Below are 21,122 nucleotides of genomic sequence, written 5' to 3' on the forward strand. Positions count from 1 at the left end.
TCTTCAACTTTGTAAGCGAGGCGACTTTCAAGTCGACTATCGCTTTAAGGGTCCAGCCGGGAACCTGGCACACTGTCCACCTTCTCCCCAGCAGCTGGGGCCTCACCTGGGTTAATGACAGAGCCCTGGGGCTGGGGGATGTCACACACATTGATATATCTTCACTGGGTTCATGGGCACCTCCTTGGTGCCGTCGTACATCAGGTTGAATTCCCTGCTCTTGTTGAGCGCACAGTGGAGCTGGGCCTTCCATTTAGCTGGGTCGGGGTCGTCCACCCCTTCCTGGTACTTCCCCTGTCTCCACAGCCCAGGCCTGAGGGATAGGAAACTGCAGTGAGTGCCTGCTTGTTGCCCAGAAACACTGGAAAGTGTGCCCGCCCTCCCTCGTACAGACACAGATACACACAGCCCTGCCTGACCGCCCCATCACCCCAACTCCAATTTACAGAGACTGCAGCAGAAAACACCACGCTGGGGACCAGGCAAGGCAGGGCCTGAGACAAATTCAGCCAAATGCAAATACAGTATTTTAAAAAGAGGAGCCTCATCTCAAGTGCTTGTGCCAGCATCATCTGTCAAGACTACAATGGCCTTAATGAAGGGTTGAAAATAAAGAAAAATCTGGAACACGTATACACCAAAATACTAATGGCAACTTTTGGATAGCAAGATTTCAGGTAATTTTGTTTTGTTTGGCTTGCCTTATTTGTTTTTCACATGAATTGCTTATATAATAAGAAGAGAAAGGGAGGTGGCGTATGATATGAAGAATTTAGGCTTGCTGTTCCCTCTCCCTTCAGTCTTTAACCTGATGCACAAATAACTGTTGAAACCAAGTACCTTTAGGAGTAGCAGCCCATAGGAGGGCAGGAAGCACGCTCTGGGGGTTCAGCTGGCCTCAGTGCGAGGCTGAGGGCCTCAAGTCCTAATAAACTCACACCACCTGCCTTTCCCTGCTTCCTCAAACTCCCACATTGGGAACATTTTGCTGGGAACACCAGTGGCTGGTGGCCTGGGACAAAACTAGTGGGGCCCCGCCTCTCTGGTTTTCAATTTCCAGGTCTAACAGGCATCTATGTGTCTGTTCACGGGATATCAGCCCTCCCCCACTGTTAACGTATCTCAGATGTCTACACTTTCTTCAGGGCTGTGACGTATGTGCTGGTGCAGAAAAGGGGGATGTCTTTTGCAGAGGACTCAAGATCAAGAGAACGAGATGGACCGGCCAGACTGCTCCCACTTGATGTTAGGAAGATAAGGTGGCCATGTAGTTAGAATTCTGCAGGGGAACATAGCCTATAGAGTCTATGGGTTTGCGGATCCACAACTTTTATTTTTTCAGTAATGCCAACCAAGCTTGTAAGAGACTGACATATAATCCAGAATGCCAGTCTACTCGTTTTCAAAGGGGGATAAAGCTGGTCAGTGACCAGCATGGTTAAGTCCAATAACCTGGACATAACCATGTATGATCTCAACCAGTAACTCCTGTGTCTGGTTTCTAATGACAATTCCAAGAACATAAGACCCACTCAACCTTTAAATCCAAATTTTCAGATGACTCCAAAGCTAAATGGAAATGATTTGATATTGAACTCTAAATCTGCATTATCTAGACTATCTCTTACCCAGTTGGGTAACCCAGAAGCGACAGTAAGAGGCTCCTGCTTTCCCAAAAATCACAGGGCGTAAAAATGAAAAGCACTGGAAAGGCAAGACCCCCAGTGAATTTGCAAAGCTGCTCTTGTGTCTTTTTCTTTGTGACCTTGAAGCCAGGAGAAATTCTAAAAATACAAATGTATTCATTTTTAAAACTTGACTTTACTGACTATTGTTCAGATCCCCAAGCCTACAAAAATAATTTTAGTTTTTTAAAAATGCTCCCTGCCCCAAAGGAGTTTACAATCCCTTAAAGGAGACAGATGAGTCCACAGATCAGAAATACAGATACTATGTGAACACCAGTAAAACTGCCTAATCCATAAAGAGTCGGGGGGTAGGTATGGTTGGCCAAGTTTATCAGAATTTATGATTCTAGGGCTGAATCTTGAACATGGGTAGAAGTTAACCAGGTGAGAAGTGTGGGTCACGATACTCTAAGCAGAAGAAGCTTTATGGGCAAAGGCAGAGGCTGAAAAGCACAGTGCTTAGGGGACCTACAAGCAGTTCAGCTTGCGTGGAGGCAGCATGAGATGAAAGTCTGGGCTTGTAAGTAGGAACCATGCCAAGGAGTTTGGACCTGATTCTTAGAACACTGAGAACCACTGAGAGATTTAAGCAGGTTGTGATGGGATCAGATTTAAGTTTTAGAAAGAACCCTCTAGCTGCAGGACTGAAAAGGGTTTGGAGGGAGGCAAGGCATGAAGATAACACATAGTCTCTATATAATCCATATAATAGTGTCACTAGGGTCTGAACTAAGGAGGTGGCGGTAGGGATAGAGGATACAGGTAACGAAGGAGCCGTTAAAGACGCTGACTTGACAGAGCTTGATGAGGAACTGATTCCTTGAAGAAGGTGAGAGAGAAATCAAGGATGATTCCCTGGTTTAGGGTTTGGGAGACTGGGTGGGGGGTGATGCTGGCCACTGAGATAGGAGCAGGTTTAGAAAGATGATTTCCCTTTGGAAATGTCGGAGTTCAAATGCCTGTGGAAGGCCTAGGGGAGGAGGCCCAGCATGCCCAGGGCAGTTTTTTATCCCCACTCACCTCTCACATCACCTGAGGGACTCTCCCTGCCTGCCTCCAGCCTGGAAGAAGGTCCACCAGATTACGGACATCTCTGCCCTGTGGGCAAGGACCAATTTCTTTTCATTTCTGTATCCCTGCTCAGGCTTTAGCACACAGTAGGTCAATGTGTATTTGTTGAATTGCCTCAAATTTACAGAAATACACTTCTTGGGGAATGAATAAGTTGCTATTACGGATGGAAGACCAGGAAAACAGCTATGAGCAGAAGGCCAAGGAGACACTGCAGAAAGTGCTGGAGGAGAAAATGCGTGCACAACAGCAACTGCAGAGCAAACAGGTGTGGGGATGCTCCATAATCCTTGGGGCTGGGAACCCTGGGGCAGTCTGGGTGGCAAGGGAGCCAGCTGCACAACTCCCTGGAACCCCCAAGTCACCACCCTCTCCTCTGATCTCCCTCAGCGGTCCCTGGCCCTGGCCGAGCACAAGTGTGAAGAGTGGAAGAGCCAGTACGAGAGCCACCCCCAGCATGCAACTGTCCCCTACCCTGCCAGCCCAGTAATCATGAACGCCGTCTTCCTTCTCTTTTTTACAATGTGGTACATATGGATTTTTTTTGAATGAGATTTAACCAGCTTTTAAACCTTTCTTCTTTCTAACAATATCAGTACTCTCTGACTCTCCAAATGCACCTTTTCAAGTTGATTTAATTTATGGAAAAATCACCCTTCATACTTTCCCTTTCTTTTTTAAACCTCCCCATGGTAGTGTAATGTAGTAGAAGGAGATTTGGCCTGGGAGTTTGGACACCAGGGTTCTAGCGGCAGTAACCCACAGTTACACACGTTATATTATTAAAGAAAAAAGTAACTTACAGAAATGTATGAGGCCATTATGCACATACACACAAATATATATTCACTCATATATCCATAAAAAAGTAGTCTGGAAGGTTCTATAAAATGTTAAAGGTGTTCATCCCACGGTGGAGGAGATATACGTTAACTATATTACCCTCTTAAATTTTTACAGTAAATATATATTACTTTTATAATTTAAAAAGCCAAACTTTTCATTTTTAAAAACCTAAAACATGAAAGAAAACTGGAAAACCAACAAAATTAAAACAATCCCTAAGTCTGAGGCAACGATTTTTTTATCCGAGTACAAGTGATGAATGAAAATACTAAGAATGGTGTGTGACACCTTAAAGTATAGAAAAAAATACAGTAAGGCAAGTAGGCATTAAGATAATAGAATATAAAAAGTTACCCAGATATATTCAGACAATGGACTATTATTCCAGTAATAAAAAGAAATGAATTACTAATATGAGCTACACGGATGAGTCACAACATGAGGAGCCAAAGAAGCCACGTGCAAAAGGGTACTTATTGTATGCTTCCATTCATATGAATTTCTAGAATAGGAAACACTAATACATAGTGAAAGAAAGCATGTCAGTGGTTGCCTGATGCCAGGCCTGGGAAACTGACTGTAAAAGGATAAGAAGGAACTTGTTGCAGGTATTGGAAGTGTTCTGTATCTTGACTTTGGCGATGACAATATAGATATACACATTTGTCAAAACTTACCAAATTACACGCTTAAAATGGGTACACCTTGTTGAATGTAATTCATACTTCAATAAAGTTGATTTTAAAGTTAAATTAAAAAGTCACCTATGGGGACTTCCCTGGTGGCACAGTGGTTAAGAATTCGCCTGCTAATGCAGGGGACGTGGTTTCAAGCCCTAGTCTGGGGAGATCCCACATGTCGCCGAGCAACTAAGCCCATGCGCCACAACTACAGAGCCTGTGCTCTAGAGCCCGTGAGCCACAACTACTGAGCCCGTGTGCCACAACTACCGAAGCCCACGTGCCTAGAGCCCATGCTCCACAACAAGAGAAGCCACCACAGTGAGAAGCCGGCGCACTGCAACAAAGACACAATGCAGCCAGAAATAAATAAATTAATGATAATTTTTAAAAAAATAGTCACCTAGATGTCTGAGTGAGACAGAGTCCCTTTCAGCTTTCAGTCCCAGCTCTTCTCTGAAGCCTCCCCTCGTTTACCCTGGCAGCATGTGACCACTTTGCATCTCTTTAACACCTTATATTTATCGGTTCCATTCAGATTTGATGCTTGAAAAGTTTTGTATATTTTATGACTATCTTCCATTAAACTTGGTTCCTCTAAGGCAGGAACAATAATCTCTTTCATAAATTGAGACCATTACAAAAACAGAATTATGTTCCCTTTCCTCCCAATCAGGGGAATTTGAAGTAGGATTGATGAAATCCTGGAAATCGTAAGCAAAAATGTCATTTCTGCATTTTTATGGCCACAGGGTCCTGTGTTTTCATCAGATTCTTGAAGATATCACAGAGCCCAAGAATGCTAAGAATCTCTGCTTTGAATCCATGTGCTTTCACCCAGCTCTGTGGTACAAGGCACCCTGCCCCTGGGGCAATCTGTCTGTGGTCCCTGCAAAGATGATAAACCCACATCAGAGACACTCACTCTTCTGCATGTCAGTGGACTCCACTGCCAGCTCTTCCTCCACAATGACGTCACTATCGCCATCTTCAAGATTCATTTCTGTCTCATCTAGAACACTGTCTTCCTCCTCTTCCTCCTCCTCATCTTCCTTGGAGACATCCTTTAATGTGGCAAGTAGTCTGTTGTAACCAGAAACTAGTTCTGGTTCACTCTATGCTTCACTTTCAGAACTTGAAGTATCTATAAACTCTCTGACTAAAAGGAAAATGGGGATTTTAAAAACAAAAATTATACTGGTCTTGTTGCTACCCCACGACTATCATCAGGCCCACAGTGGAACCAAGTTCAGACTTTTCTAAATAAAAACTAGCTTTTCTGCAAATATGCAATCCTATCTATTCAACCAGACCGAGCACCAAATTTGTTTAAAACAGCTAATCTAGCTATGATTCTAGAAGCGCTTCCTCTTCTTTGAACTGCTCATGTTCCACATGGGAAGACAGCAAACTAAACACATGGAGCTTTAGGTTATAAGGCGATCTAACCTATGTGTCAGACATTTGGCACCTTTAAAGGAGCAACAGGAAAACTTACAACAAAAAAGTACTTTATTTCTGAGTCTGTGGTAATGAAATAAGACCTTTGATGATTTTGCACTCTATTTTATGTTAAGCAAACATGACATTCCCTCTTAGGATTCACCAACAGCCCTCTGGTAAGCCTCCTTAACAGGTTCTAACAGGCTAATCTCTCAGGACAGTTCCATACTCTATACTACATTAGTTATCACAATGGCATTTTAACAGACATCTGCACTTAAAACTAAGCAATATTACTAAAATATAGCTTACATCTAAAATCAAAGAGAGTGGAAATGTAGCCAAACTTTAGTACCATATATAATCTTAAAAGTAACAGTCCAGAATCTACTATCATAAAGAAGGTATAAAGCATTACCAGTTGACAAGTCTGTGGTTTTGTTTCCTTTCTGGAAACCCTGAGAAGAAACAGGCAATGTTAAACTTTAACTACTAGTAGGTAGCAATTAGGAAAAGTCTAATGATACAACTTTAAATGAACATGGCAGACTATACCGTTATAAATACATTATATCTATTGTCAAGTAAAAACTCCATATGCATTTGGACAGGTTTTGGAAGGATACGCCAAATAGATAATAAGAGACGAATGAAAAAGTCTAACAAGACCACATGACAAATACTACAGTCACACAGTAACAGGCTCTCATCCAAAAGATGGGAAATTTTGGCAAATAAAAGCCCTCGGGGTTCACCTTTTCTAGCAAATTTCTTAAGTAGACTATCCCTCTAACTGTTGATAAAGCAGCCCAAAGGGGTGGGATGAGCACTAAGATCATAACTGAGAGTCTGGACACTTAGAGAGGAACCCACAACTACCCAAACATTAGTTTCCTCATGGTCATTGAATAGATAGGTGATGTCGAGGGTCCCAAGCAATTCTTTTTTTATTTTTTTTAACTTCTTTAATTTATTTATTTTGGCCTGCTATGGGTCTTCGTTGCTGCGCCCGGGCTTTCTCTAGTTGCGGCGACAGGTGGCTTCTCTTGTTGCGGAGCAGGGGCTCTAGGCTCGCGGGCATCAGTAGTTGCACCACCCTGGCTCAGTAGTTGTGGCTCGCGGGCTCTAGAGTGCAGGCTCAATAGTTGTGGCGCACGGGCTTACTTGCACCGCGGCATGTGGGATCTTCCCGGACCAGGGCTCGAACCCCTGTCCCCTCCCTTGGCAGGCGGATTCTTAACCACTGCGCCACCAGGGAAGCCCCCAAGCAATTCTTTAAAAACATAGAAAACGAACACAAGCTTATAAAACCTCTGCCCAGTCGCCACACAGGAGGCGTGCCGTCTAGCATAAAACTACAGGCTCAACAAAGGGTAGGAAGACCGGCGAAGAACCCCACCTCAGGCGGGAAGCCGCCAGGATCCCCGGGCGAGCTAGGCCGGCGCCGGGGCAGCGTGGCACGCGGCGGGAGCTGCCCTGTCACTACCCCCGGGGCACCGGCGGACCAAACGCGGGGACACGCGGGCTCCCACCGGGAAAGGACGCCGGCAGCGCCGGTCCCAGCCTTGCCTCTCCATACCTGTCATAGAAGGGATGCTCCTCGCCGAAATCCCTTAGATGATGCTTCTGCTTTTTAGTTAGGGAGTTGAGCAGCTGGCTCTGGCTCCGGCTCCGGCTCCGGCTCCGGCTCCGGCTCCCGCGTTTGCCCATGGGGAAGACGTCAAGTCAGCCAACCTCCAAGAACCGCGTTTTTCACCTGGCAGTCGTCTCGTCAACCCACTCACGCGGGATTGCCAACGGCGCTTTACGGCGGAAGCAGGGTGCCATAAAGCAGGCCCGCTTTACGTCGCGCTTGTACGACAGGCGTTAGAACCTCCTGTTTCCCATTCCGCCGCCTAGCGAGGCGCTTTGGAAGCACGCGCACGCATGCGCAGCTGTTCTCTGAGCCCCGTAAGGAAGGCAGGCAAGGGAGGCTTCGGGCTTCCCCAGGTATGTCAATGGGTGGGTGTACTTTGTGCGTCTGTTTTGGCTGTGAGAATCAGCCTGCATAAACGTGTAGTAACTGAGATGGTTGAATGCAGTGCCTTTCTATTATGCCATAATACAAATACCAACTAACATTTAAGGCTGCCGGTGCATCTCAATTCATCCTCACAACAGTAAACAAATAGACCTTGTTAATAAGCCTGATATTGGAGATGAGAAAGCTGATGCTTACAAAAGGTTACATACACACTAGCAAGAGAGGAGATGGAAACCTAATTCTCTCTGGTGCGACCACAGGCTTTTCCCACTAGGATCTGCCACATGCGTGTGCTGTGTGAAGAATGAGGACGCAAGGCTGAGATCCCCGCCCTTACCCTACCCCCTCATTTTCTGAAAGTATTGCAAGGGCCCTTGGTAACACATCTGTTCTGGCATTTTTCATGTTATAAAAGCAAAAACACATCCAGAGAGGTAAAGTGACTTTCCTAAATCACCCGAAGAGTCGATGTTAGAGAAAGCAGTAAAACTCAATAAAGTGTCTCAAAACTGAATTGGGGCAAATTGGGATGGAAAACTTTTAAAGGGTAAGTAACTTTTCTATATCTGGGTCGTGGTGGTGGTTACACCTGGTATACAATTACCAAAATTAATCAAACTGTACCTTTGAAATTGGTACATTTTAATGCAAGTAAATAATAATCTCACTAAACCAAGAGGTAAAAACAGCGCAACTGGACTTAATACTCTAGAGACAGGCAGAGTGTGCAGGGATACTTAAAAACCACAGGATAGGGCTTCCCTGGTGGCGCAGTAGTTGAGAGTCCGCCTGCCGATGCAGGGGACATGGGTTCGTGTTCCGGTCCGGGAGGATCCCACATGCCGCGGAACGGCTGGGCCCGTGGGCTATGGCCACTGAGCCTGTGCGTCCGGAGCCTGTGCTCCACAACGGGAGAGGCCACAACAGTGAGAGGCCCACGTACCGCAAAAAAAAAAAAAAAAAAAAAGAATGCATATTATAGTCTTCAGGATGACTACTAAGAGAATAGTAGAAGAGTGAAAAACTTAATTAATGTGTGATTTTGGTGAGTCAAGGATGAATGCTATTGTCTTACTATTACTAAAAGAATAGTAAAAAAGTGAAATATTTCCAAGCTAATAGAGGGCGAAAGTGGAATAAGAGAAAACCATCCACTCAGAAGGAGGCAAGAAAGGAGAGAAAAAGGAATATAGCACAGATGGTACAACTGGTATTGAGCAAGAAGGTAGATTTAAACCCCAGTACACGAGTAATTACATAATATAAATGGACTAAAAGTCAAAGATTGTCAAACTGGATTTTGTAAAAATGATACGCTATTTGAAGGCATATGTCTAAACCTTAAGACAAAAATTGACAGAGAACATATGAAAAAGATATGGTATGAAAACTCTAACCAACAGAAAGCCAGTGATGAAGCTAAATGACAAAGGAGACGTGAAGGGAGAAACACTACTAGAGATGAAAAGGGACATTTCATGATGATCTAAAGTTTTGCTCTACAGGAAGTATTAGGATTCTAAATTTATATGCACCTAGTATAGTAACACAGCCTCAAAATATATAAAGCAAAAATCGTTCATATTAAAAGAAGAAACACACAAATGACAAACATGTTGAGATTTTTAAAAACATTCTCAATGATGGAACAAAAAGACAAAAAAAAATCAATATGAGAATTTAAGTTGGAACAACATCATTGGCAAACTTGATTTAATGGATCAATTCTTTCTTAGATAATTTCACGATTAAGATCTGAAGGCAGTCTAGGGTAGTGGTTACACACAGGAGCTTTGGAGTCAGGCAGACCTGGATTCAAGCTCTGCCACAACTACTTTATGCAAGTGAACTTGGATAACTTCCTTCACCTCTGTGAGCCTCAGTTTTCCCGACTGTAAAGTGGGGTGAATACCAGTATAGACCGCATGGGGTCATTGTGAGGATGAACAGAGATGATGCAGGTGGTGTGCTTGCCCCAGAGTGGTTCCCAGGCCGACCTGTCCCTGCCATACCTTGCTCTTTTCCCACAGCGTCATAGAGATCAGGCTCTGCTCGGTACTGCTCCTTTTCAGCTCCACCCTGAGCTTCCTCATTTCTTTTTCCATGTCATGGATTTGCTGAAAGAGTTCCAACAACAGGGAAGTCAACTTCAGAACTCATTTCATCCGGTTCATTAAGGCAGAAACCTAGTCTGGGATTCGCTTCATTCCTTCCCTTGGGGGACAATTCCACATCTTTGAGGCAAAGTAGACTTTCTTTCAGCGGATGCAATGAAAGGGCTGGGTGAGGGAAAATTTGAGTTTCTTTTGAAGATCAGCATGGATCCTGGATTAAACAGTACAAGATACCTATCCACTCATTAGAGTCTCTTTCCTTGGGGCACATTTTTGAGTTCAATCTAAATAAGGGCTGTTTGGAAGACACAATGGGCACAGTTTGGAAGAAAAGAACAATGACATTTTTATCTCATTTGAGGCAGAGAAGTGTGCTCCTGACAGAGAGAAGAACACACGTCTCCTGCCCCCGTCCCAGGCACCGTCCTTCCCAACGGATGGAAAACGTATGCCTGGTGATGTGCACGAGGGTTCGGGCCTGTACAGGGGGTGAATATTTACATTGAGTGGTCATCTTTTCACTGTATTGATTTTTATGTTCACCTTCCATAGAAGGCCAGTGATACATTTGCTTTTTATTTTGTTTTTATGAATTGTTGTAAAATTGAATGTATTTAAGCAAAAATACTTCAAGAAGAGTTGTGTTAATAACAGTGCTCAGGGCTGTGATAAAACTTGTGACAGTGGATCATGAAAGTCTGGGCATCACAAGTCCAGGGGTAGGGACCACGGTAAATTTCTAGCAGCATATGGTGGCCACCTCCCGTCCCTTTCCCCAGGGGAAACCTGATGAGGGACCTTGAGCCAACTGCCCAGAAAATCTGGGGAGAATGTGTTTTCCATGGTCTTTTCACCCATCTCTTTGAGGCTAGCAAATCAAAGCATTAGGAGACTACATTAACAGACAAACACCCAGAAAGCCCCAGAGCTTGTGCTAGCTAATGGGCCATGGAACCCGTCCAAAACCCTCAAGGCCATAATCTAGGCTTTCAGTGGACACCTAGGGGTCAAGAGGTTCAACGCACGGTTTTGCAGAGTTTTAACTCTTTCTCTTGGGCTTCCCAGTTCTCCTTCTGGGCATCTTCCTTCTGTAACTCTTCTTTCAGCACTGAGCACTGTGCATAAAATTGACAAGGCCACGGGGGCTTGGCTGGGGGTCCCAAGTACCTGTGTTCACGCCCAGGTGTGTTTCCTGCTGTATAACCCAATCACACCTCTGAATTCTGAGAGGCGAGACCATTTGTGTGATGGGAGCACGGAATCCTGCAGTCATTCCCAGTTCACCCTCTCATGAGTTCTGAGGAATAGAGCGCCTAAATTCCTCTTCAAAAGCCAGCAAACTTCACTGCAGGGGGAATCCAGCTTTGTAGAGTCTGGGTACTTAGGGTGCAGGAATTGGGATGTTTTCACGCTGTGACCGGTGAGGGTGCAGGGGGCCGAGCCAGAGAGCTGGGGTCCATCTTAGGGCTTTTGTGCAGGTTGAGTCTCAAAGACACAACTGCCCCGACTGGTGTGGAGGGGTAAACTGAGCTGTCTTGCCCGAGGGCGTCTCGGCAACAGGCATTAAGTGCATAAGGATGGATGTGCCTTCTTTTGACCCAGCAATTCCCACTTTAGGAATGTACCTTAAGGACAATGACTGGAGAAATAAGTAAATCTGTAGTTTCAAGGATGCTCTTCAGAGAATTGTCAGTAACTGTGGAATAAAAATAAAATGAGGAAACAACCCAAGTGTTGTTTAGAACAGCAGACCACTTTATAACACTGGGTACATCCAGGAGAAAGTATGTAGCTTTTAAGACGAATGATAAGAGCGCTGATTTATTAGCACGGGAAAATAGTAAGTATTTAAAAATTTTAAAAAGGTGCATAGAATAAATTCACTATAAAATGATTGATTGATTGATTTCTAGGCAATATATAGAAATAAGACTGGAAGAACATACATGAAAATATTAACACTGATTTCTCAAGGTAGCATTTCCTCTCCTCTCTTTTTATTTTTTCTTCTCAATGTCATCTACTTATTTTTCTAAAATTAACACACATGATGTATGTCATTAAAAAAAAAAGGCATCTCAAATGTTCACAAGAGCAGTACCCTTGGTGGTGACGAGCCCTTGTGCTACTGGCCAGCACAGTCTAGAGGAGAAGGGACCTCATTCCGAGGTCAACAAGGAAGGGGAAACGGGGACATAAATCATCCAAATGCACTTCAGGAGGTAGAAGAGCCAAGCAGGTGCTGTCTTTGTAGATTCCTTCTACTTAGCACCACCTCTGCATCCCGTTCCCGTACCCAACACACACACACACACACACACACACACACACACACACACACCACATTAAACAGCTATAGCACATGCCTGGGAAGACACTCTGCTTGGGAGAAACGAATGCAGAGGGCTTGGCCAGGCAGCCGACCCAGGGCAGAGGCAGAAGAGCACAACTAAAACCAGCCTCCCACTTCTCAGAAAACGATTTTGTCATCCCCATTTCACAGATGGGGAAATGGAGGCCAAATAATTTACAATAAGAGAAAGCTCTGGGATTGGACCCTGGTCTGTCTGATCCCAAAGCTCATGCAGTGCCTTTCACCAGCTCCAAACTGGGTATGGTACTACGTACCAGGTATTACCTACTGTGCCTTTTCCTTGGAACCTCAAGATCTGTTCTCACCCCACCCCCATGCAGACCTAGCTATCGGGTAGCCTCTGGGAATCTCTGAGTTGCCACCTGAGATGAAAGCTTTGAGGTTTTACCTTGACTCACAGAAACAGGCACATCATGCAAATACTGAGAAATCTTATCCTATAGAGTCAGGATTCTAAAGTTAGCATTGAAGGCAAGATTTGCAAATAGTCAAAGTTACATGTAAAAAGCTCTTTGCTTGCCTACCACGTTCATCTTCCATAGAGGCATTCTACACACTAAAGTCTAAGGAAGAAATGAGAGTCTGCGTGTTTGCATCTGGATCTTCAAACGTTCTGCTTTGAAGACAATTATGAGAACCAGTGGTGCTGGGACCACGATGCAGCCGTGTGGTCATCCTTGCTCACAGAGAGATCGTATTCTGCTTAATATTAAACTTTGTAATGGCAGTATATGCTCATAGGTGTGTTTGTTGCTGGGATTAAACAAACTCATTTATAATAGGGGTTAGAAAATGTTTGCTGGATTTGAAAATATATTATGCTTCTTCTGAGCCACATACACACTGTCCTTTGAAAGGCTTCAGAGAAGTTGGCCACCTGCCCAGCAGCTACCCTCCCTGTGTCCTTGGGCACTGGCCTCATCTCACCACCGTGTGTCATGTGACTCCACTGTGTCTGCTTTTCGCAGCTACAATTTGCTGATGACCCGACACACTCTGGAGCTGAGGGCTTCGAGCTGGTGATCCTTTTCTTTGTTCTCACTTTTCAGTTGATTCACCTCCTGTTTTAGTTGTTGAACTTGACCATCCTTTACTAACACGTCTCTTTGCAAAGATGACACCATCTCTGTAAAAGAACCAAACCAAGCCAAACCAAAAGACTCATGGAGGTGAAAGAGGCAGGAAGGATTATTGGCAACACCATGGCTGTCAGCCAACGTTCGGACAAGACCTTCCAAGCCTGGGCCACCACCGGTGCCCGCCTAGAACTGGGGAGGCTTTTTCCAAGGGTCCCAGAGCAGGAATGGGAATGAGAGCAAAGTCCACAGAACAGGGTTTGAGGCTTCAGTGAGAATGAGGGGCAGTCAGCACCAGCGAGAGGAGAAACCTGTGGGGGCCCCTTGTGGGCACAGGCCAGGCAAAGCTGGGAGGAGAGGCCACACCATGGGCCTGGGGAACAAAGTCCCAGCACAGGGAAGGTCTAGGAATTCTTCTCCAGAGGCCAGGAGACGGGCGTGTTGCAGAGGGCACTGCTGGACGCTATTGATGGGGTGGTTGGTTTCACAGTCCTCTGAGTTTGGACCCCTCTCTACCACTTATTAGCTTCATGGTCTTGGACAAGCTATTTCACCTCCCACTGTCTGTCCCACACAGATTTATTGTAAGGGTCAAATGAGACGGTATGTCCCAAGAACAAGAAGTGTCTAAATTATGTTTGTTCCATGGCGCCTATTATTTTTCTCGGCAGCCAGCTTCCAAAATGGCCCCAATGATCCCTGCCGCCTAGAATTCATGCCCTGTGTAGCCCCTCCCACCCTGAATAGGGCTGCCATGGGTAACCAATATGATACTGTGGAAATGACGGACTGTTTCCTCTCAGGCTGAGTCATAAAAGACACTGTGGCCTCCTCTTTGCTCCCTCTTGAATCACTCACTCTGGGGGAAGCCAACTGCTGTGTTGTGAGGACACTCAAGCAGCCCTAGAGAGAAGCATGTGGGCTGAGGGACTAAGGCCTCCAGCCAATAGCCACATGAGCAGCCATTCGGAAGGGGGATCCTCCGGCTCCCCCCGAGGCTTTAGATGACATGACTGATGCCCCAGCCAACATCTTGACTGCAACTCATGAGAACTAAGTCACCCCCCGCTCAAATTCCTGAACTACAGAAACTGGGGGAGATAATAAATATTGGTTGGGGTTTTATCCATTACATTTTGGGGTAACTTGTTATGCAGCAATAGATAACTACTCCATTACTATAGCATCATTTTTTTTAACATCTTTATTGGAGTATAATTGCTTTACAATGGTGTGTTAGTTTCTGCTTTATAACCAAGTGCATCAGTTATGCATATACATATCTCCCCATATCTCTTCCCTCTTGCATTGTAGTATCATTTTGAATAAAAGTGGGAAGAAGGGTGCATAAATGCAGTGGTATTGGGTTATCTCCTACGGTTCTTTTCTTGAAAGAACATCAGGCCCAGTTTTAGTGGTAGGTATCAATCAAGAATGTCTATGAAATAAAGCACAAAATGCTCCAGAATTTCATTTTAAAAATGAGCTTTGCCTCCAGGACACAGTTCAGTTACTTGGAAATCCCTCTGGGGCTTGCCACACTTTGAGTGGCTCCAGCCCATCTCAAGCGTTATCCCAACCCAGGTCTGTCCGACTCCCTGATCAGAGAAGGTGGGATCTGAGACAGGCTTGATGCTTGGATGAGGTTTCACTGGCCGACATACGGGAGGAAGGTGAGGACCAGCGAGTTCATCCTTACGTTCCTGGTGCCCAGAACAGCACCTAGCCTGGGGGAGGTGCTCAGAAAATATCTGAGGACATCCCAAGTGAGGGAGGAGCATAAGCAGAGACCTGGGGGCAGCAGGGGGTGGGGCTGGGTGTGATTAAGTTGCAGAGTGAGGCAGAAGAAAAGCACAGATTCATAGAGAGATGGGGATTCACGTGCGACTCAATGCTATGTCTGGCTTCTACAGCTGTGGGCATGTTTCCTGTTACGCGCCGACTGCTTTCAGAGTGATGTGCCCCTCCGAGGCTCACTGCCTCCTCCCTGTCACCTGCTTCTCTCCCTCCCCTCGTCTGTGAGTGGTCCCATCCTCTTCAGGTCTCTAGGCATGTCAGTTTCTGCTTAAAAACCTCCACTGGATTCCCAACACCCTTGCAATAAAAACCCAGACCCCCCGACCCTGCCCAGCCCCACAATCCCCTGTTCACTCCATGCAGCCTCTCTTGCCCTTGGCTTGTCCTTGCCCACGTGAAACAGGTCCTCTCTAAAAGAAGGACATAGCCGTGGAGGATACAACATAAACTGGTTAGAATCAGCTAGGTCCAAGGGGGCGTAAGATTCGTCTTCCAGGGGGACTGGAGCCTCATTACAGACTCATTGTAATACATGAGCGAAATGACACACCCACCAGTACCAGGACAGTTCCGAGGCTGACCATAAATGTCAAAAAGTGGGTGGTGGGGCTTCCCTAGTGGCGTGGTGGTTGAGAGTCCGCCTGCCGATGCAGGGGACACGGGTTCGTGCCCCTGTCCGGGAAGATCCCACATGCCGCGGAACGGCTGGGCCCGTGAGCCATGGCCACTGAGCCTGTGCGTCCGGAGCCAGGGCTCCGCGGCTCCGCAACGGGAGAGGCCACAGCAGCGAGAGGCCTGTGTACAGGAAAAAAAAAAAAAGTGGGTTGTGGCCCAAATCCTGGAAATCCCCGCCCCTTCCCCAAAATATTAGAGTTCTCACAATCCTCCCACTCATTAGCCAATAAAATTACCCACCCCATAAAAACTAACCACCCCATATTTAGGGGCCTCTAGCCTTATGAGATGGCCCACACTCTGTCTGTGGAGTGTGTTTCTCTCTAAAGAAATCCACTTCTTACTTTGTCTCTCACTGAATTCTTTCTGCATGAGACATAAAGAACCTGAGCTTTATTAAGTCCCGAGACCACATGCGTGATCTCGATTAAAAGATAGTGGGTTCTGACTGGGTTCGAGTCCCAGCCCACGGGTTCAAGTCCCACCTGAGTTCCATGGTTGCACACCCACTAAGCTGGTCCCCCTTGGCCTTCCCCCTTGAAGCGCTGGCCACCACGACACACAGTTTATTTTCTCCACAGCACCACTGCTCTCTGAAGTGGGCTTGTTTATTCATCCGTTTACTTTTATTGTCTGTCACCCCCTCCCGAATCTGTGAGTACAGGAATCTGACTGTCTTGCTTGGCTCTCCCTCCCCGGAGCCTGGAACGGGGCCTGACACCTAGTAGGAGCTCAAGAAACATGTGGAAGCAATGAAGGAATCCAGGGAATCAAAGCTCAGCTACAGCTGTGCGTTGGCTGCCCCTCTCCCAACCCAAGCCCTTTATCAGGCAACCACCTCTGATAAAATTAGAAAATGGTTTCCTTTGGGCCCAAGTGCACTCGGCTGAAATGGGTGAGACCATGGGTGCCTTAAAGGAGTGACCCCATTTTGTCCACGCTCTAGTTTGCACTCAGGCTGCTTTGTGGAACCACCCAAGCCACAAGGCGACCTGTGTTCTCCCTGGTGGGGCCAGTGCTCAGGAGACCTTGTAGCCAAGAGATACCATTCTCTCAAATATTTACCAGGCCCTGCCCTCGGAACTGGGCGGCAAGAAACCTCCACTGAGGGAGAACTCTAATGCACCGACACGGGTGATCCCTGAGGCTGCACCCAGGTCAAGGGCACAGGTGTGCTGGTTGACTGGTGATGTCTGCAGGGGGAGGGCAGAAGCTCTGGGGCCTGAATGCAGAAGGGCCTCACCTGACGTGATGGCGGCCTCCCTCCTTAAGTTCTCGGCCTCGTGCTTCAGGGAGGTGATTTCTAATTTTCTCTCAGACAGGGTCTGGCACAGCACCTGGTTGTAGCCTTGCTGTAGGGCACTGATCTGTGGAAAGAGGCAACACACAGTCAGAGGGGGCCAGCCAGGCCTGCAGGACACGCCAGTACTTCTCCAACATTGGGCAGAGTCGGGTTGATCTTGGATCGGGGTGTTGGGGAAATCAAGGTTTTCAGTTGTCACTAGTGGAAGGGGCAGGAGGGGGCCTGTTCCTTCAGTGACCACCATGTTATCGGTCCTCGAGACACGGACCTTATCTTTGTGGCCACCCAGGGGCTCGGGTGCTGCTGTCTTCCTATGACCTGTGGGTTTTCAGCCATAAATAGACCAGCTGTTGGTTCCAGATCATCCAGCACTGACTGGATGCACAGCCAAGTTCAAGAGCCGGGAGCAGGTTATGAAATGAATTCCCTCTAATGAGAATAGAGGGTAGTTTATACCTCACAGAACACTCCAGAGTTTACAAAGCCCGTTCACACATGCTACACTGATACTCGTCACAGCGTTGCTGAAGGCTGACATTCCCATTAATGTGCCCATTTTGTAAGGGAGCCAGGTTGAGACTCAGAGAGGCGAGGCCCCCTGCTCGGGATCACGTGGCTGGTCAGACGTGGAGTCTGATTCAAACCCAGTCTTTAGTTGCCTGGTTCCTCCTTCCCAGGTGGCTTTAGGAATGAGTTTGAGAAGTTGGAGGCTGTAAAGCATGGCATGGACTCGGGAGCCGGACTGTGGCCTTCAAGTCCTGCCTCTGCCAGTTAACGGGCTTTGTGAACACAAGGAGGACACCATATTCTGTTTCCTTTTGTTCAGTCTGCACGCGGGGTGATGGTAGTCCCAACTTGATAGGATTGTTAGAAGTATTTTAATAAGTTAGCATGTGTACAAGTGCTCAGATCATGCCTGGCACACGGCACAGGAGGATGAGCTGTGACGGTCCACTCCTCTGACTACCCACGGGGTGTTTTTTAGTTTTGTTTTGGGGTTTTTGTGTGTTTTTTTTGCGGTACGCGGGCCTCTCACAGTTGTGGCCTCTCCCGTTGCGGAGCACAGGCTTCGGACGCGCAGGCTCAGTGGCCATGGCTCACGGGCAGAGCCGCTCTGCGGCATGTGGGATCTTCCCGGACCGGGGCCCGAACCCGTGTCCCCTGCATCGGCAGGCGGACTGTCAACCACTGCGCCACCAGGGAAGCCCCTATCCATTCATCTCTTGATGACACTTAGGTTGCTTCCATATCTTGGTAATTGCAAATAATGATGCTCTGAACATTGGGGTACATGTATCTTTTCAAATACATGTTTTTGAAAACACGTGTTTTTGTTTTTTTCGGATTTATACCCAAGAGTTGAGTTTCGAGGTCATATGGTAGTTCTATTTTTAGTTTTCTGAGAACCCTCCATACTGTTTTCCACAGTGGCTGTGCCAGTTTACATTCCTACCAACACTGTACCAGGGTTCCATTTTCTCTAAAAATTGTAAATTTTCTTCCTAGAGGTAATTGACATGGTAGTTCAGTAATAACATAAGATCAGGTGAAGTCTAAAGAAATTTTAGAAAACCTGGATAAAGTAAGAAAACATCTGTTCGCTGGCATCTGAATGTTAGAGAGACACCAAGACATGTGGGCCAAGTTCTGGAGAGAAGGGAAACACAGACGCAAGCTTGACATTTGGTGCAGCTTTTCTTCTTGGGGCATTTGCGGATTCAAATCTTACAGCCTAGGAGCTGAAAAGCCAAGGAGTTCAAAAGACTCTAACCACAGAAGCTGCTGGCATCCCTTGACTTGTAGGTGCAGCACTCTAGTCCTGCCTCTGTGGTCACTGCCTCCGCCTCTTCTTTGTATATAATCTCATCCTGTCTCTCACTTATAAGTACACTTACAGATGGCACTTAGGGCGAGGATAGTCTCAACTCAAAATCCTTATATCCGCAAAACTTTACCTTGTAAGGTAACATTCTCAGGTCCCAGGGATTAGAGCCTGAGATCTTTGGGGCCACCAGTCAGCCCACTGTAAGCCCTAAACGTCTTCTCTCCTGAGGAAGGTCTAGGCTGGGCAGAAACCCTGACAGACATCTACCAGAGGCCAGATTGAGAGCCCTTTTAGAAGGTCATTTCTCAGCTCATTTGGAACCTTGCTATTGCCCCCTTTTTTTTTTTCTTTTCTTTTCGGTACGTGGGTCTCTCACGGTTGCGGCCTCTACTGCTGCGGAGCACAGGCTCTGGACGCACAGGCTCAGCAGCCATGGCTCACGAGCCCAGCCACTCGGTGGCATGTGGGATCCTCCCGGACCAGAGCACGAACCCGTGTGCCCTGCACTGGCAGGCGGACTCTCAACCACTGCGCCACCAAGGAAGCCCTGCCCTTTCTTTTTTCCTCCTGTTTGTCCTCAACAGGGGGAAGCATTAAGAGTAAATGAGGGGCTTCCCTGGTGGTGCAGTGGTTAAGAATCCGCCTGCCAATGCAGGGGACACAGGCTCGAGCCCTGGTCCAGGAAGATCCCACATGCCGCGGAGCAACTAAGCCCGTGCGCCACAACTACTGAGCCTGCGTTCTTGAGCCTGCAAGCCACAACTACTGAAGCCTCCATGCCTAGAGCCTGTACTCCGCAACAAGAGAAGGCCATGGAATGAGAAGCCCACGCAACGCAACAAAGAGTAGCCCCTGCTCACAACTAGAGAAAGCCCGGGAGCAGCAACGAAGACCCAATGCAGCCATAAATTAAAAATAATAATAATAATAATAATAAAATAAATGCATTAGCAGATTTTGGGTTTCCTCTCATCGTTAGTGTATTGCTTTCATTCCTAAGACCCTAAAAAATTGGAAACCACTCCACTTACCAGGAACACACTTTGCAACACGGATCCAGGGGAATCTGTTTTCTTCCGTAGACACTTCATGACCCCGGTTTCCACAACTGCAGGCACTGCTGGCTCTGCCAAGTTGCTGGAGAAGGGCACCTTATCTGCAAAGTCACAAATCCAAATGGGCCCCCATTGGCAAGGGCGGAAGGAAGTTGTTTGCTTTAGCTTCTTGGGGGATCAGAAGATTGGGAGTTCTCGGGGGGGACTGCAGGTACCTTGCTGTCCCTTGGTACAACGTCAGGGGAAAGAAAGGTCGCTGGTAGCTTCTCAGAGCTACCAGTTGGGGCTGTGCAGAGCGTCTTAGTAAATGCCATTTTGGTTGCAAATAACAGAAACTCAAACCGGCTGAAGAAAAAAGGGGACATCTACGGGGAAGAAAAGATGGCTCCTGCCTGTCCAGACTCCTCCGCTTTGCTTGCCCTTTGTTTCTCTAACCTTCCGCATTTCCCTTCAGTAAACTCCTTTTCTGTTTAAGTTAGCCACAGGAGATTTCTGTTGGTTGCAACCAGAGAATCTTGAGTGATACAAAAAGTCCTAGTGGAACCCAAGGGCAGGCATTGGAATGGGCCTTTCCAAGGAAAGAAACCAGGAACCAGAAAGTCATCAGGAATCAGGGCAACTTTCTGCATCAGTTGGAATGCCTTCAGCTTTTTTTTTTTCCCTTCATGGAGCTCATAATCCATTCATTTATTCAATAAACAATTTTTGAGTATCTCTCCTGTGCCAGGCACCCTGGTCGGTCTTAGAGTTCCATCCAGGTATAAAATATGCCAAGACCCCTGCCCTCAAGTAGCTCACATTCTAGTGAAGATAAGACATGTGAGCACATAGAGTATATTCACAACACAGAATAAGAAGAGCTATGCCATGGACACATATACACCAGCAAACATAAAATAGATAGCTAGTGGGAAGCAGCTGCACAGCACAGGGAGATCAGCTCGGCGCCCCGCGACCACCTAGAGGGGTGGGACAGGGAGGGCGGGAGGGAGGGAGACGCAAGAGGGAAGAGACATGGGAACACATGCACATGCATAACTGATTCACCCTGCCACAAAGCAGAAACCAACACACCATTGTAAAGCAACTACACTTCAACAAAGATGCAAAAAAAAAAAAAAAAAAACAAGAGCTATGCCAGAGGGATGAAGC

General features: G+C 46.7%; 1 protein-coding gene across 1 annotated transcript in view; it reads right to left on the reverse strand.

The window, feature by feature from the left end:
• The window catches only part of LOC308611229 (forkhead-associated domain-containing protein 1-like), a 60,906-nt gene that overhangs the window by 22,715 nt on the left and 17,069 nt on the right, over positions 1 to 21,122 (reverse strand). The window lies entirely within an intron of this gene.

The sequence above is a fragment of the Mesoplodon bidens genome (assembly GCF_964165515.1).
Source record: "Mesoplodon bidens genome assembly, contig: HAP1_SCAFFOLD_722, whole genome shotgun sequence".
Lineage (NCBI taxonomy): Eukaryota > Metazoa > Chordata > Mammalia > Artiodactyla > Ziphiidae > Mesoplodon > Mesoplodon bidens.